Source organism: Pelophylax lessonae (genome assembly GCF_965119305.1).
Source record: "Pelophylax lessonae genome assembly, chromosome: 10".
Taxonomy (NCBI): domain Eukaryota; kingdom Metazoa; phylum Chordata; class Amphibia; order Anura; family Ranidae; genus Pelophylax; species Pelophylax lessonae.
The window spans coordinates 231,785,963-231,805,408 of NC_138777.1; positions in this window are offsets into that span (position 1 = coordinate 231,785,963).

Below are 19,446 nucleotides of genomic sequence, written 5' to 3' on the forward strand. Positions count from 1 at the left end.
CCTTTGGGATGAATTACAGCGGAGACTGCAAGCCAAGCCTTCTCTCCAACATCAGTGCCTGAGCTCACAAATACACTTCTGGAAGAATGGTCAAACATTCCCATGGACACACTCCTAAACCTTGTAGACAGCCTTCCCAGAAGATTTGAAGCTGTTATAGGTACAAAGGGTGGGCCAACTCAATATTGAACCCTACGGACTAAGGCCCTGTTCACACCTGAACATTTTTCAGCTCGTAAAACGCTCATCTCTGAAGTCTCAAAACGCCCAACAAGCAAAATCCCATTCATTTAAATGGCCCCTGTTCACATCTGAGCATTTTGTCGCCTGAAGCAAGACCCCTGAAGCTCAAAAAAGTACATGAGCTTCTTTCTTGGCAGGTTTCAAGACTAAGACTGGGATGCCATTAAAGTTCATGTGTGTGTAAAGGTAGGCGTCCCAATACTTCTGGCAATTCAGTGTATAAGGGACTGTTTTATAAAATAGCAAAAAGAATCAAAACAGCATTTTCTTAGTTGCTAGAGTCATCCATTTCATGTTCTTATGAGAGCTGTTTTATCCACGACGTGTAAAGAAGTAACTGTCCGACCTTTCTATTGGTTGTTTTTTTAACACCCTAGTCTAACCATAATCCATATCTCCATTCATCCTGACAAGTCTGATTTTATCTGTTATCTACAACAGAGGGTGTAAGACCATAACATGATCATCTGCAACACACTACACTGTGATAGATGATAGCTCTACATTGTCTACATCACACTGAAGAGTACGCAAAACACAGTTAACAATGATGGGCCTTTTAAGTGTAATTTTAAGAAATTAAAGTAGTAAACAAAACAGTAATGCACATCACAGCAAATCAGTCAGTGTGTGCACAATGTACAAGCACTAATAGGCACTCTTATAGTGATTGTAAATCTAATTTTTTAAAGCTAGGTTCACACCTATGCGTTTTGCAGTGGGTTTTCAGTTTTTCCAGAAATGCACTACAGTCCACTTAACATGATTTCCTATGGGTCACATTCACATCTGTGTGTTTTCCACCGCTGCAATTTTTGGAAAGGGCCAGGGACATATTTGCCTGCAGCAGGTTGCGTTTGCCAGTAGTGCTCGCATTTTTGATGCATTTCCACAGTGTTTTTGCTGGTTTCTTGTGCATGACAGCAGACACCTCCCCAAAACCCAAAACACATTAAAAAAAAAAAGCTTAAAAAAACACGTCAAAAACACATGTGAAAAATGCAAAACGCAATGGGAAATGCATCAACCGCAACCTGCATATATCTGAACCAGGCCCAAAAATTAAAGTGATTGTAATTTTTTTTCTTATAAAAATAACAAACACGTTACACTTACCTCCTCTGTGCAGTTGGTTTTGCACAGATCAGCCCCAATCCTCCTCTTTTCGGGTCCCTTTTCTGTGATCCTGGCTCCTCCCTCCTGTTCAGTGCCCCCACAGCAAGCAGGCAACCGAGCTGAGTCACAGCTCCCTGTGTCCATTCATACACGGAGCACCGGCCCGGCCCCGATCCTCTCTCCCCTGGTTGGTTCACTGACTTTGATTGACAGCAGCAGCAGCCAATGGCTGTGTCTCAGCCAATCAGAAGGGAGAGTCTCAGACGGCTGAGACACTCGTGGACTTTGCTGGATAGAGATGGGGCTCAGGTAAGTATTACGGGGGGCTGAGGGGGGCTGCTGCACACAGAAGGCTTTTTATCCTAATGCATAGAATGCACCTTCTGCTTTACAACTCCTTTAAAATAACAAACATGTCATACTTACCTACTCTCAGCTATGGTTCTGCACAGAGCAGCCCAGCCCAGAATTTGATGTAAAATTTGAGTCACATTTCAATTCGAATTTCAGAATTTCGGATGAATTTCATTTAGTTATTCAGGGAATTCGGTAAAATTTGTTTGTACGGTAATATCTAAATCTCAGAATAATGAAAAATTTGTCTGAATATTTAGACGCCCTCAGTGGAAGTCTTTGATGACGAAACGCGTCAGAGCGTGAGTGCGCGGTCGCCTTAGCAACGGAAGACGCCACGCCATACTGTTTGATCCGGCTCGCTGGGCGCCGAAAGCGGTCGGGTGGAAGACAGAGGCGGATGGACGCTGCTCCTATGCATTCGACAATGCCTTTTATCATGCTTGTTTTGTGAGTATCAATTTGTGGGGAACTGGTGTTTATTTTCAATAAATTATGTGTATATACGCTATGTGTCCCCTTGTCGTGCTTACACCTACATGAATTTATGGGCGAGTAAGAAAAGGATTTTCATTTGAGAGCCAAGCGGTGGGTGCCTATTGTCTAGTGGAAGAGTCAGCTGGGATGCTTACAGGCCTATATTCATCATAGATCTGGTGAGTCTCCATTTTGATGGGTGATCACGGCTTGCTGGTGGAGGCACACGGACTACACAATTAGCTGCACTTCTATCCTACTTTGTCACCTGCACTGATATATGGGACTGTTCTTTGGCTGAATGATAATCATACCTGATAGCGAGTGCATTTGATCTCTGATGGACATTCAGTTGATGATGTTTTAACCATTCATGTGCAATGATTCTTTAACCATTCTATGTGTAATATTTGTTAGCGCTGCTAGTGTCACAGATTGGCTTATCAAAACTCAATCGGTTGCACCTTTGTTTTTGTCTGAATATTTATTCAGAACTAAATGAACCGCACACGTCTAGTTTTGAGTCTGTTTCTCACTACAACACAAATGCAAAGCTGAAACTAAACTCAGCCTTCATCCATGGGCGATGTACAAATCCTCTGAAAAGCTGTGATCAACAATACCAAATGTTCTGTCTGCCTCCTATGAGCGCTCTAGCAGACAAATATAGTATTTCAAAATAATCTTGGATTATAAATGCTGTAGATGAGGCATAGAAGGTGCTTAAAATAGTTTTACGAGCTGCTAATTACTTTTTATTCTGAGTCCACCCGCGCTAGTCTAGACCGGCGAGTTGGATGGAATTTCAATTGCTAAAATCATCACTTTCACCTGAGCCCGCGTGACCTCAACTAGTTCTCTAGTTCTGGGTGGACAACCCTATGGAAATAGCGCTGTGGCAGCTATAAAACGCAGAGCCATTTCTGTATAATGGCAGTACCTCCAAATACAATGGGGTACGTTCATTAGTAGCTGGAATAAAAGTAGGCTGAATTTGTACACTGACACGTTTGTACATTCATTCTCATGTATAATTCATAGCGGAAGCAATCTGCTGCGCTTATTTCCATACAATTACGCAAGGAGGTTTACACGGTACAGAACAGCTAGTTACCTGCTTGATCCTGCCTCTTGGTAGGGATTAGGTTGAATAATGTAGTTCTTTAGCATCCAAAATGAATATGTCTGCTCTTAATTCCTTATTAATAACGCTCCATCTGCAAATAGTTTGCTAGCAATTGGATGTAGGTCGGGTAGGTGTAAATTATAGCTTCCTAGTTTACAATTCTCATGTGAATTATCTAAAAATTTGGTTCATATGGGTTGTATCAAGATTTTATTTAAAAAAAATCAAAAAACAAAGGTGGAAAAATGTTTTTGGTTTAACCACTTTCACTCCCTTCCTGCCCAGGCCAATCTGCAGCTTTCAGTGAGGTCACACTTTGAATGACAATTGCGCGGTCATGCAATGCTGTGCCCAAATGAAACTTTTATCATTTTTTTCCACACAAAGGGAGATCAATCTGCTGATCCACGCTGAGCAAGCGGATGACAGCACCGTCTCCTCTATGGGGAGATCGGATGAGAACGGCCCACCTGTCCATTCTCATCCGATCCTCCAGACGGATGGAAAATAGGGTTTCCATAAATCCGGATTTCACGGACAGGATCGGATCGGATAGCAGTGGGTGTCAGTGGAGATGTCTCCGCTGACACCCCCTGCCCCAGGGGCGGACGTACAGGGGTCGCAGGGGTCGCCATGGCGACCGGGCCCCATGCTGCAGGGGGCCTTAGAGGGCCCCCTGTATGTATAGAGATGAGGAGCGGCAACCGCAGCTGAGACCGGAGCTCCCCGATAAATCGGCACTGAAGGAGCTGGTCTCGTATAGCAAACTGAAAGCAGAGAGTGTGCTGTGCTCTCTGCCTCCCCCTACAGTGCAATACCCGGTCGGCAGGAAGTTACAGGAAGGTACAGACCTCTCTCTAACATTTTTTAAAAAGGCTTTCTGTGTGTATGTATGTGTGTGTGTGTGTGTGTGTGTACTGTATGTGTGTGTATGTGTGTGTACTGTATGTGTGTACTGTATGTGTGTGTATGTGTGTGTACTGTATGTGTGTACTGTATGTGTGTGTATGTGTGTGTACTGTATGTGTGTGTACTGTATGTGTGTAATGTATGTGTGTGTACTGTATGTGTGTGCATGTGTGTGTACTGTATGTGTGTGTATGTGTGTGTACTGTATGTGTGTGTATGTGTGTGTACTGTATGTGTGTACTGTATGTGTGTGTATGTGTGTGTACTGTATGTGTGTGTATGTGTGTGTACTGTATGTGTGTACTGTATGTGTGTGTATGTGTGTGTACTGTATGTGTGTACTGTATGTGTGTGTATGTGTGTGTACTGTATGTGTGTGTACTGTATGTGTGTAATGTATGTGTGTGTACTGTATGTGTGTGCATGTGTGTGTACTGTATGTGTGTGTATGTGTGTGTACTGTATGTGTGTGTACTGTATGTGTGTAATGTATGTGTGTGTACTGTATGTGTGTGCATGTGTGTGTACTGTATGTGTGTGTATGTGTGTGTAATGTATGTGTGTGTACTGTATGTGTGTGCATGTGTGTGTACTGTATGTGTGTGTAATGTATGTGTGTGTACTGTATGTGTGTGTACTGTATGTGTGTGTAATGTATGTGTGTGTAATGTATGTGTGTGTACTGTATGTGTGTGTAATGTATGTGTGTGTACTGTATGTGTGTGTACTGTATGTGTGTGTATGTGTGTGTACTGTATGTGTGTGTACTGTATGTGTGTGTAATGTATGTGTGTGTACTGTATGTGTGTGTATGTGTGTGTACTGTATGTGTGTGTACTGTATGTGTGTGTACTGTATGTGTATGTATGTATGTATGTATGTGCGTGCATCTATATATGTATGTGTGTGCATGTATTTATATGTGTGTGGATATATGTACGTGTGTGTGCTTCAAGTTATTGCCCATTTGAGTTTATGGACTTTTAAATGAAATGATTTTAAGCTGAAGTGTGCAGTAATTCAGTTATTATATAATAGTCAGTTTTCTCAATTTACTTTAAACACGTAAGGGCTCTTTTTTTTTTTTCCACGTAGCGGATGACATTTGTGTCATCCGGTCCGTATGTCCGCATATCATCCCATCCGTTTGCGGATGATATGCGGACATAATGTAAGTCTATGGGCATTGCGGATGACACCGCTGACATCCGATTTTGCTTCCTTTCCGTTTTTTAAACGGAAGAAAAATATGGTTCTGTTCCGTTCCAAAAAACGGAACAGAACTGAAAGGAAGAAAATCGGATGTCAGAGGATGGTATTCCACTGACATCCGCAATGCCATTGACTTACATTATGTCCGTAAATCATCCGCAAAAAAATAGGATGATTTGCGGACATACGGAGCGCCCGTGTGAAAGGGCCCTTCAGGTGGCTAGGAGGTACCACCATTCCTGCGCTACTGAAATTTTTCTATTTTGTATTGTGTGATCTAATTCATATTACAACATTTATACACGATTTCATTACCTATAATTACTTGTATATAAGTAGCAGCATTGTGTTATATGTGTCCTATACTCCTGAGTGCATAGGGTCACTCTGCAATTGTTTTCCTTTTATGGGTGAATTTGGAGGTGTTTCTTTAGTCCACCAGCATTATTACTGTTCCCATTCCCCCCTCCCCACCATTGCTGCCACTGATCCCACTTCCCTCCCCACCATAGCTGCCACTGAACCCACCCCCTCCCCACCATTGGCGCCACTGATCCCACACCCCCTCACCACCATTGCCGCCATGGATCCCACCCCCCCCTCACAACCATTGCTGCCACGGATCCCACCCCCCCCTCACCACCATTGCTGCCACTGATACCACCCCCCTCACCACCATTGCTGCCACTGATACCACCCCCACCACCATTGCCGCCGTTGAAACCAGAAACAAATGTTTTACTTTGTTATACATTGGAAAAAAAAAGTGTCAAAAATATGCTTTTTCGGGGGGTGGGGGGCCCTTCATGATTTCTTGCACCTGGGCCCTAAGAAATCTAGTTACGCCACTGCCCTGCCCCATAGGGACGCATGGAGCATCCGATCAGGTCCGCCTGAAAAACTGACAGGTGGATCGAATCGGATCACCCGTGTGAAAGGGGACTAATAGAGATTTCTTTTGGTGGTAGTTATTCACCACTGGGTTTTTTATTTTTTGCTAAAAAAAATTTAAAAAAAAAGACCGAAAACTAAGAAAAAAAACATTTTTCTTAGTTTCTGTCAGAAAGTTTTGTAAATAAGTAATTTTTCTCCTTCACTGATGGGCACTGATGAGGCGGCACTGATGAGAAGGCACTAATGCCTTCTCAAACGAAATCACTGATGTGCACTGATAGGTGGCACTGATGAGCACTGATAGGCGGCACTAATGGGCACTAATGGGCACTGATGGGCTCTGATAACTAATGGGGACTGATAGGTAGCACTGATGGGCACTGATAGGCGGCACTAATGGGCACTGATGGGCAGCTTTGATAGACGGCACTGATGGGCGGCACTAATGAGCAGGCACTAATGGGCACTGAAAGGCAGCACTGATGGGCACTGATAACTGATGGGGACTGATAGGTAGCACTGATGGGCACTGGTAGGCGGCACTAATGGGCACTGATGGTCAGCTTTGATGGGTGGCACTGATGGCCACTGATTGGTGTCACTGATGAGCACTGATTGGTGTCACTTATGGGAACCAATTGGTGTCACTGATGGGCACAGACTGACATCACTGGCTGGGCACTGTTAAGGCTGCACTGATGATTAGTGCCCTGATTACCTGTACAGTCTCCCCTGCGAGGAGATGCCGCTGATCCGCTCTCCTCACACTTTGTCAGTGTGAGGCGAGGAGAATCGATAAACAGCACTTCCACATTTACATGTGACGGGCTGTCTCAGAGTGGGGGGGCCCTGACTGTTCAAATGTAGCGATTTGGGATCATGGGCAGAATATCGCTTTGATTCTGCCCGCAATTCCAAATCACACTACAATGCTGGAAAAACGCAGCACATGTGTTTGTGTTCTATTTATTTTTAGTGGCACCAAAATTTGGTGTCTTTTTGCTGTGATTGTTGAGCGATTTATCACACAACAGGTATCCAAAACCATACCGTGTTTTGGTGCCACCTAAAATGAATGGAACATTCTCTATATGTGAGAAGAAAAAGGGCATACATTTTATTTGGGTACAGCGTCGCACGTCCGCGCAATTGACAGTTAAAATAATGCAGTGCCGAATCGCAAAAAATGGCCTGGTTATTTAGGGGGGAAAACCTTCCGGGGCTGAAGTGGTTACAGATACTCGAAAAACTATATATGTGATATATATGCCTTGATCAATCCCTAAGGTTTGAAATGTACTTGCACCAAACAAAGGAGCGATGCCAAACAACGCACACAGCGTTGCAAAGTGACCATACGGACTATAACACAGATAAGCCCATATGGTTTATGAGACTAAAGAAAGGAATCCCAGATCAACATTTTGGATCGAAAAAAAAAAAAGAAACATCCAGTCAATGTATGTGTGGGTTGGTATTAAACTTGCCACTGTGATTGAAGAGACTAGCCATCAGTGATCCATGCATCTAATCTCCTTGATACAGCCCTATCTTAATGGTGGAATAGGATATTACCATTTAATTGGAATACGGTATCAGGCCGCAGTCAAAATATGAGTTATTAACCTTCAGGCTGAAAGCAAAACACTCCTGACTGGCTAGTTAAATACATATATTAATGGATCTACTGGAAGATAATGGAGGTCACATATCTTGTTATTGAAGTAAAAAAAAAAAAGCAACAAGAGTAAAAATAGACAAATCTCACATGGACCTACGGTACAACAAAACCATTCTTCACTGTGTTCCTTCACTTTGACTGATGGACATAGTAACATACTGGAGGGGGCTGGGAGTTTGTAAGGTCCAACGCAACATAATAACACAAAACAACACTTATTACCAAAATATACATCTTCATGCTAGCATGTAATCCCAAAAAAAATATTACAATGCAAGAGCAATGTGAATGTATATGCAGGCTTATTTAAAGTGTCACTAAACCCAACCCACGTCATAAAAAACGATCAATAAATGGTGAATTCCATGCTGTTTATACTCACTCAGTCACTATGAGATTCATTGTTTGTATTCTGAAAAAAACTTGGTTGATCCTGCTGCTCTCTGTCTCCCCCTTCTGTCCATGTCCCCAATGCAGCTAGGGATTTTGCAGCAGTGTTGGCAGCTCTGCACATGCTCAGTTTTCATTGAATTTCTATTGTGACAGGAAGTCAGGTAAATCTGTGGATGTTGTCACAGACAGGAGATACATTTCCACCTGGTTTAGAAAATTCACCAATTACTATAGGGTGTCGGCTGCAGAGGTAGCCAGAAAGGTGTAAGGACGTGTCAGGATGAGGCAATCAAGGCCTCTATAAGTTATCCAGAGGATGATTACTGATCGCTGCCTCCTGAAGTGATGTGCGCTGAGGAGAGCAGTCAGCTGAAGACTTCTCAAGGTGAGGTCATGGACATTTTCTGTGTGAAGAGAAAGTAAATAGACTATTGATTGTCTGCTGTATGATCAGCAGTGTCTGCCCAGCAGTAGGTTGGGACAGACTCCCTAGGTAGGTTCCTGTGTGTGAAGGTAGACGCCCACAGCGGCCAGGGTTTATTTTATTCTATGTTTGTTTTGAATTATGCTGTTTTTGATGCTTGCACTTGTGTGAAGAAAATTGCAAGAATAAACCATACACTGTTGTTTTCGACTACTCCTCGGCTATCTTCCTGTGTAACAAACCCCCCCCCCCCCCATGGGGTCATCCACACCCGCCACCGAGCTAATCCCTCACACTATGCTGAGCATTTCCTCCCTATTGCATCTGAGCGGCCCATGTGACTATAGAGTCACACATGTGGGTGTATACACAGTGCTAAATGACAGCCCACTCCCTCCCTCCTCCTCTATGCCCTCTAACCAGATAAACACAAGGGAGGGGGGGGTGGGATATTACATGTAGATTAATGGAGGCTTCACATTCCCATTATTCTACAAAAAACCTGGTTGATCCTGTTGCTCTCTGTCTCCCCTTCTGTCCATGTCCCCAATTCAGCTAGGGATTTGGCAGCTGTGGTGGCAACTCTGCACATGCTCAGTTATCAGTGTGCTTCTATGCTGAGCATTTCCTCCCTATCGAATCTGAGCAGCCCATGTGACTATACAGTCACACATGTGGGCGTATACACAGTGGTAAATGACAGCCCACCCCCTCCCTCCTCCTCCATGCCCACTAACCAGCTAAACACAATAGGGGCGGGATATTACATGTAGATTAATGGAGGTTTCACCTCCCTGTTATTCTAAGACACAGGTTGGAGGAATGAATAAATATTTAATTTCAATTATATATTTGTATTCCAATTTAAAACAGTCTATTTATTTATTGTTACTCTGTATTCCAAAGGATGTTTTTTTTTTTAACATCTGACCAACAGTAGAGGACTAGAAGGGCCTCCTGCTTATGTTTCCCTGCTTTCCCTGTTTGATTTTTTATATTGTTTTTATTGAATGTTTCATAGCAGAAAGTAAAAAATATTGTTTTATTTTTTTTTTTCAAAACTATCGGACTTGTTTTGTTTATAGTGCAAAAAATAAAAATCACAGAGGTGATCAAATACCTCTAAAAGAAAGCTCTATATGTGGGAAGAAAAAGGGCATACATTATATTTGGGTACAGCATCGCACGACCGCGCAATTGTCAGTTAAAATAACGCAGTGCTGTATCGCAAAATATGGCCTGGCCTATAAGGGGTAAAACCTTCCAGTCCAGAAGTGGTTAATATGCAATGCAATATAGCCACCTGGAGGTGCTGTGTACACAGAATGTGTACTGACCACACCCCATAAACATAATTTCCTGCTTGTGTGATTGGCTCCCCAATCTTCCCAGAAGTCTGCACTGAGATACAAGTCAAATTTCAGGCATCCCCTAAGAGAGGGTCATTGCTCCAGCTCTGGCTGTGCATCTTTGCTGTGGATTGGCTTCCTGATAGTGACAATGGTGGCCCATGTCTGTGCAATGTATGCCAGGAAGAGTACCTATAGGGGTTGATATAGTAAAGGCAAATAGGGGATGATTTACTAAAATTTGAGAGTGCAGAATCTAGTGCGGCTCTGCATACAAACCGATGAGCCTCAAGTTTTTTTTTGTAAAAGCCTAGTTGAACAAGCAGAAGTTAAAAGCTGATTGGCTACCATGCAAAGCTGCACCAGATTTTGCAATATCCAGTTTTATTAAATCATCCCCATAGGCTGTTAACTTTGCAAAGGCATTTGCAATTAGCTTAGTAAATGTGATGAAAATGCCCTTTGCAAAGATTGCCGAATCATGTGCAAGGTAAATTTAAAAAAAAAAAAACTGTATTTTTGCTTACACGTGATTGGATGGTGAAAGTCAGTAAACCTTTACCTCATTTACAAAACTAAGCGGAAATTCCTTTAAATAGTGGAAAATCCGTTGCAAACTAAACTGTCTACTTGCCTCTAGTAAATCAACCTCATAGTCTAAACAAAAGGCACATGTGTTAGGATGACAACACAGAAGCACAAATGGTGAGACAGTTGTCACCCCACAACAAAAAAAACGTAAACAAGGACCAAGTATTATTTAACCACTTGCTGACCGCTCACTCGAGCTCTACTGCGGCAAAGTGGTTAGTTCCCGTCCAGCGACGTAGACCTACGCCGCTGGACTCCTCCCCTTGTGGGCGGCGCATGCGCGCCGCCGGAGGCTCGCTCCCGCTGTATTCAGTTACAGCGGGAGTCAGGCCAGGGGAGGAGCGGCGGTGATCACCGCCGCTCTTCCCCGATCGTCGGGGAATCGAGTTTGGAGATCCGCCTGCTTGTGTGAACAAAGCGGGCGGATCTCCTAAGTGACAGACAGTGACAGATTGAAGGGTTCAGCATAGCTGAACCTGCGATCTATCCCTGTCTCACTCAGTCACCTCCCCCCACACACGTTAGTAAGCACCAGGCATACATTAACCCCTCCCTCTCCAATAAAATTAACCCCTTCCCTGCCAGTGTCATTTTTACAGTAACAGTGCATATTTATAGCACTGATTACTGTAGTAATGTCACTGGGACCCCCAAAAGTGTCAAAAATGTCAGTCAAGGGTCCGATCTGTCCGCCGCAATGTCACAGTCCCGCAAAAAAAATCGCAGATCGCCGCCATTACTCGTTTAAAAAAAAAACACCAAAAATGACAGAAATCTTTCCCTTAGTTAGTAAACGCAATAACTTTTGCGCAAACCAATCAAAATACGCTTATTGTGATTTTTTTACCAAACATAGGTAGCAGAATACAAATTGGCCAAAAATTTTAAAAAATTTAGATTTTTTTTGGGGGGGGGGGGATTTCATATAAAAAAATTTGAAAAATATTGTTATTTTTTCAAAATTTATGCTCTTTTTTTGTTTATAGCGTAAAAATCGCACAGGTAATAAAATACCACCAAAAGAAAGCTCTGTTTGTGGGAAAAAAAAGGACGGAAATTTCATTTGGGTATGGCGTCGCACGACCGCGCAATTGTCAGTTAAAGTCGCACAGTGCCGAATCGCAAAAAGTGGCCTGGACGTAAGGCAGCAAAATCCTCCGGTGGTAAAGTGGTTAATAAAAGCCGCAGATATGAAGTATTAAAAACAACATTTGCAACTCTGTTACGGTGAATGAGATTTTAGTGTTTGAATGTAGATCTACTATAACTGCAAACAGTCCCATACAACCTTATTTTCAAAGAATAAATAATATTAATAAAATACTATACAAATATACAGCATATATATATATATATATCTATATATATATATATATATATAGATATATATATATATATATACACATATATATGATTGTTTTAAAGACATGTGTGTTTTGATTTTCTTCTTTTTGGACCGCGGGACATTTGCATTTTTCTCCTATCTCTCCTTCTCATGCAGGGGCTTCCAATCCTCCAATTCCTGATAAATTTTCATAAAGCTCCATCTGACCCATTTAAAATGGTGGTAAGTAGAGGGGGTAAGTAATAAGGCAAGTCATTATGATTTGAAAGGTAGGAGAAAAAAAAGAGGGAGATAGGGGGACCGCCAGACAGAATGTCAAAGCCCCGGCCTGGAATTTGCTTATTTAAATTCAATCATGCGGCCCCAGCCGAGACGCGAAATAGATGGCCTGCATTATGAATTTCTGATCAGACGACTGATAGGTTATAAGAGGGGACGTAATCCCATTGAGAAGGTCTATTTCTCCTAGCAAGGGCAAGTGATAGCTGCCCTTCCCAGCCATCCTATTGCTTGCCCTTTCTTTAATTCATTCACCTTCTTTATAAAAGGGGCAGAGAAATCAGAATACGCATTTCTGTGATGATAAATGCACAATAATCATTCTCCCTCCGAGATCTGCCTGTGCCCTACAAAACCAGATATAGCTTGCTTAAACTACATATATTTCTCCCTTTTTTAAACCTAATTGCATTTTTTCACTCCCAGGCTCCTTTACAACAATCATAAATATTGGAGAAATGAAAGATTAGCCACTGCCGCGTCTTAATCCTCATTCCCCACTTTTATCGTATCATCCTGGCTATTAAATAAAAAATGTTTATTTTTCCATCTGTGTGGTATAGTTTGGTAAATGAATGCATATATTAAAGCTGCAATCTCTTTTCTGAAACCCAGCTGTATAGAAATATCAAACAAAAGAAACACAAAACGAGTCCATGATGGGGACTAAACATTAAATCAGCCTTTCTCAACCTTTTCAACACAGAGAACCCTTGAAATAAATTTCTGGTCTCGGGGAACCCCTGCTAAAAATTTAAAATCTACAACTCATGACACCTTAGTGTGACAGTCAGTGGGAAGAATGTTCCTTACTCTTGTCATCATTGGGAAGAATTACCCCCCTTACAGATAGCTAAAAGGAACAATGGTGTCATTGGAAACTTATCTGAGTGACAGAAATTGCCCATTTCTCAAGGAACCCCTAGCAACCTCAGGAGGACCCTGGCTGAGAAACCCTGCATTAGGGCTCTTTCACACGGTCCGCCTCCGTAGGCGGATCCGTGTTGCTCAGCGGGGATCGATCCACGATCCCCGCTGAGCCGGCGGATGACAGCTCCGTCTCCGCTTGCAGAGTGGAGAGGGAGATGTCTCAGCCCCCGCTGCCCTCTATGGGGGATCGGAGGAGAGCGGGCCGCTTGTCCGCTCTCATCAGATCCGCTCCGATTACTGAACGGATGGAAAAATAGGGTTTCCATCCGTCCAGATTTCAGCACAGGATCAGATGCGGATGGCAGCGGGTGTCAGCGGAGGTGTCTCCGCTGACACCCGCTGCCCCATAGAACTGCATGGAGGATCCGATCAGATCCGCCTAAAAAACTGACAGGCGGATCTGATCGGACCGCCCGTGTGAAAGAGCCCTTAACCACTTTAGGACCGTAAGGATTTGCCCCCTTAAAGCGGTAGTATACTCCGCTATTAGACTTTTACCTACAGGTAAGCCTATAATAAGGCTTACCTGTAGGTACAATTAATATCTCCTAAACCTTTAACCGGTTTAGGAGATATTCAACCTGCGCTGAAGTCAGCGGCGCATGCGCTCTGAAGGTCCGGCGGACCTTCAGAGCTCATTGCCAGGTCCTTGCTAGAAAGTGAAACGCGCATGCACGGGAGTGACGACATCGTGGCTCCAGCCACTCAGCGCCGGAGCTGCCGAACTCGGAAGAGATGCCGAGGGAACATGACAGCGCCCTCAGCGTTCCCCAGACTACCGTGTTGGGGCTTTGTTCTAAGGTAAGTATTTCATAATGCAATGCATACTAACTCATTATGCCTTTGTCCTGCAGGGCTTGTTTTATTTTTTATTTTTTTTTCTCATGAGGATACAACCGCTTTAAAGACCAGGCCCTATTTTGCAATTCGGCACTGCATTACTTTAACGGACAATTGCGTGGTCATGCAATGCTATACCCAAATAAAATTGATGTCCTTTATTTTCCACAAATAGAGCTTTCTTTTGGTGGTATTTGATCACCTGTAAGATTTTTATTTTTTGCGCTATAAACAAAAAAATAGCGACAATTTTGAAAAAAAAAACAATATTTTTCACATTCTGCTATATAACATTCCCCAAGAGAGAAATTTAAAAACCCAAATTTTTTAAAATTTTAGGCCAATTTGTTTTCTGCTACATATTTTTGGTAAGAAAAAATCGCAATAAGCGTATTTTGATTGGTTTGCGTAAAAGTTATCGCATCTACAAACTAGGGGAAAGATTTACGTCATTTTTATTTTATTTATTTTTTTACTAGTACTGGCGGTGATCTGCGTTTTTTTTGCGGGACTGCGTTATTCCGGCGGATAGATCGGAACCCTAACTGACATTTTTGACACTTTTGGGGGGACCAGTGACATTACTACAGTAATCAGTGCTAAAAATATGCACTGTTACTGTAATCATGACACTGGCAGGGAATGGGTTAACTGTATGGGTGATCAATGGGTTAAATGTGAGCCTAGGGGAGTGATTCTAACTGTGGGGGGGCATGGCTTGTGAAATGACCATAGAGACATGTGATCCTATATAGAAGGTTCACATGAGCTCTGTGATCATTTCAGGAAGAAGGACGGTCGGCTGTGTTTACAACAGCCGACCGTCCTTCTCTCTTAGCGGGGAGTGATCGCAGGTGTCAGGCGGCAATCGGAGCCGCCTGACCCGTGCATCAGCTTCCCTGCTGCCGAGTGGGGGCAGGAGCATGCCCCCGGCAGCGCCCGCTCGCCCCCTAGCTTCCCGCGCCCAACCGACGTAGGGCTACGTTAGTTTGTGCAGGAGAGCCACCCTGCCGCAGTAGAAAGGCTGCGGGTGCTCGGGAAGTGGTTAATGGCTGAACTTGCTAATTTTCTATATGGGACAATGTTTAACTATTTATAAAATTGCGACGGGCAAATTCTCACCCATGTGAATCATGTGGTGCATAACTTTAACCAATCCCAGGTCAATTCTGACATTTCTCTCCTGCACATAAAAACATTTTACCCAGAAAACAGCCCCCCAGCTTTGATAGCTAGCAGGGATTTTCTCCCCCGACCCTTTCACTAGCTGTCAAAATTTAAAGGAGTTGTAAAGTCAGAAGGTTTTTTATCTTAGTGCATTCTATGCTTTAGGATAAAAAACCATCAGTGTGTAGCAGCCCCCCTCAGCCCCCCTAATACTTACCTGAGGTCCCTCTCTGGCCAGTAATGTCCACGAGTGTCTCAACCATCCAAGATTCTCCCTCCTGATTGCCTGAGACATTGGCTGCCACTGTTGTTAATCTAAGTCAGATAGCCAATCAGCAGAGAGAGGGGGTGGGGCCTAGCAAGGGCCCTGTGTCTGAACGGACACAGGGAGCTGCCACTCGGCTCAGGTGCCCCATAGCAAGCTGCTTGCTGTGGGGGCAATGAAACAGGAGGGGGGGGCCAGGAGCACAGAAGAGGGACCCGAGAAGGGGAGGATCTGGGATCATCTGTGCAAATCAACTGCAACAGAGCAGGTAAGTATGGCATGTTTGTTATTTTTATAGGAAAAAAAACAGAGACTTTAAAATCACTTTATCCACTTAAGCCCCGGAGGATTTGGCTGCTCAAAGACCAGGGCATATTTTGCGATTCGGCACTGCGTGATTTTAACGGACAATTGCGCAGTCGTGCAATGCTGTACCCAAATTGACGTCCTTTTTTCCCCCACAAACAGAGCTTTCTTTTGGTGGTATTTGATCACCTGTGGGATTTTTACTTTTTGCGCTATAACCAAAAAAACAGCGTCAATTTTGAAAAAAATAACAATATTTTTCACATTTTTTTTATATGAAAATCCCCCCCCCCCCCCCCCCAAAAAATGTAAAAATAAAAATCTTTTAACATTTTAGGCCAATTTGTTTTCTGCTACATATTTTTGGTAAAAAAAAAAAAAAAATCGCAATGGGCATATTTTGATTGGTTTGCGCAAAAGTTATTGCGTTTACTAACTAAGGGAAAGATTTGTGTCATTTTTATTGTTTTTTTTTTAAACTAGTAATGGTGGCGATCTGCGATTTTTTTTTTGCGGGAATGCGACATTGCGGCGGACAGATCGGACCCCTGACTAACATTTTTGACACTTTTGGGAGTACCACTGACATTACTACAGTAATCAGTGCTATAAATATGCACTGTTACTGTAAAAATGACAGTGGCAGGGAAGGAGTTAACTTTACTAGAGATCAAGGGGTTAAGTGTGTACCTAGGGGCGTGCTTCTAACTGTAGTGGGGTGTGGCTTTTGATGTAACCACAGAGACATACGATCCTACATAGCAGGATTGTATGATCTCTGCAGTTACACCAGGGAGAATGACAGACGGCTGTGTTTACATCAGCCGCCTGCCTTTCTCCCTCTCCAGCGGGAGATCGCGAGTGTCCAGGGGACATCGCGCGGGGACCTCCGTGAACGAGCGGGGGCGGGAGCGCGCCTCTGACGGCGCGCGCTCGCCCCCTACAGGTTCCATGGCGAGTGACGTAGTACTACGTCACTTTGCCCAGGAGGGGCTGACCGCCGCAGTAAATGTATTTGCGCCGGTCGGCAAGTGGTTAAGTGCTCTGTGAATGAATAACTACAAAGTCTGGAAACCTTTGCAGCTATTGACTTGTAGTTTTCAATGAAGTATCACGGCACCTTGAGCACTGTGGTAGTTCATCGGGTCTTCCTGTCAGAATGTATCAGCTTCCTCCTACGAGGTACAAGCAAGCCGATACACTGACAGATCTGCAAAAGACCTGCATGGCATCAGCGATCTGATGATCGATAGTACAATGCTTTACAGGCTTCTGCAACAAAAAATAATAAATGCACATTTTTTTATCTGCAAAAAAAATGTGGATTTATTATTTTTTGTCAAAAGGTGAATTTATCCTTCAAAGTTTGGAAACATGGTGTAAGCTCCTATATGCTGACAATTTCAACAGAATTCTTCTTCCAAGAAACACTGAGTCATCTTTGCAATGACAGAAATGTGGCTAAGGAGCTAAAAATTAAATAATTGCTTAAAGGCAAAAAAAGTTTCAAAAGTTCCACAATGAAATAAAAATTGTTCCTTGGAGAACATTTCTGAAGATGCCATTTTTCGATTAGTATTTATGGGTTATGATGTCTTACTAATTTAAAGCTAAACTAAAAGCAGATATAAAAGACACATTAACCACTACTGGACCGGAAAGGATTTGCCCCCTTAATGACCAGGCCATTTTTTGCGATACGGCACTACGTTACTTTAACTGACAATTGCGCGGTCATGGGTCATATATCCTAATAAAATTGATGTCCTTTTTTTCCCACAAATAGAGCTTTCTTTTGGTGGTATTTGATCACCTCTGCGATTTTTCATTTTTTACGCTATAAACAAAAAAAGAGCGACAATTCTGAAAAAGAAAAAAAATATTTTTTAGTTTGTGCTATAAAACATTCCCATTAAAAAAAATTTAAAAATCAAATATTTTCATCATTTTAGGCCAATTTGTATTCTGCTACTTATTTTTGGTAAAAAAAATCCCAATAAGTGTATATTGATTGGTTTGCGCAAAGGTTATCGCGTCTACTAACTATGGGAAAGAGTTATGTCATTTTTATGTATTTATTTATTTATTCTTACTAGTAATGGCGGCAATCAGCAATATTTAGTGGGACTGCGACATTGCGGCAGACAGATTGGACACCTAACTGACATTTTTGACACTTATAGGGGGACCAGTGACATTACTACAGTAATCAGTGCTAAAAATGTGCACTGTTATTGTACTAATGGCACTGGCAGGGAAGGGGTTAACACCGGGGGCGATCAAAGGGTTAAATGTGTCCCTAATGGGGTGCTTTCTAACTGTAGGGGGGGGCTTGCTGCATAAACACAGAGACCTGTGTTCCTAAATAAGAGGATCCATGTGTTCATAACTGATAGAACAGCGGTCTGCCATTCTGTCTCCACGGGGAGTGATCGCGGGTGCCTGGTGTCAATCGCGGCCGCCGGACCCGCTGATTAGTTTCCCCTGAGGCGAATGGACGCACACGTGCACCCCGCTAGCGGTCCCAAGAAGCGACATACAGGTACGACGTTTCCCGGGACAGAGCCGACCTGCCACCGTAAAACTACAGGGGCTGGTTAGCAAGCGGTTAAGCTGGCCAATTGCATCAGAGAAATCCCTTAAGGCCAGTCACACACTGCTTTGCAACTACAAATGCTACTGTGGACACTATGCCAACATGGGGCAAACAAAATGGGGGAGAGCTACTGGATTCAGGTCTGTTCACATGTACAGTATATGTACAGTATCTCACAAAACTGAGTACACCCCTCACATTTTAGTAAATATTTTATTCTATCTTTTCATATGACAACACTGAAGAAATGAGACTTTGCTACAATGTAAAGTAGTGAGTGTACAGCTTGTATAATAGTGTAAATTTGCTGTCCCCTCAAAATAACTCAACACAGCCATTAATGTCTAAACTGCTGGCAATAAAAGTGAGTACACCCCTAAGTCAAATTTTCCAAATTGGGCCATTGTTTGTCAATATTTTGTGTGGCCACCATTATTTTCCAGCACTGCCTTAACCTTCTTGGGCATGGAGTTCACCAGAGCTTCACAGGTTGCCACTGGAGTCCTCTTCCACTCCTCCATGATGACATCACAGAGCTGGTGGATGTTAGAGACCTTGCGCCCCTCCACCTTCCATTTGAGGATGCCCCACAGATGCTCAATAGGGTTTAGGTCTGGAGACATGCTTGGCCAATCCATCATCTTTACCTTCAACCAGGGCTTTTTTTTAGGGGGAACGTGGGGGAACGCAGTGCCGGCACCTCCAATACTGAATGTATTTAAGTACAATGGGTGCTGGGGTGTGCCGGACGGTCTATTGATGATGGCGCCTGGGGGATCTATTGTCGCCAGTGGGGATCTATTTTTGCATGAGGGTCCATTGTTGCTGGAAGAGGGTCTATTGTTGCTGGGAGGGATATTATATTTCTGGGGAGTCAGTTGTTGCTAGGAGGGATCTACTGTTGAGAGAGAGGTCTATTATTGCTGGCTGCTGGAGAATCTAATGATGC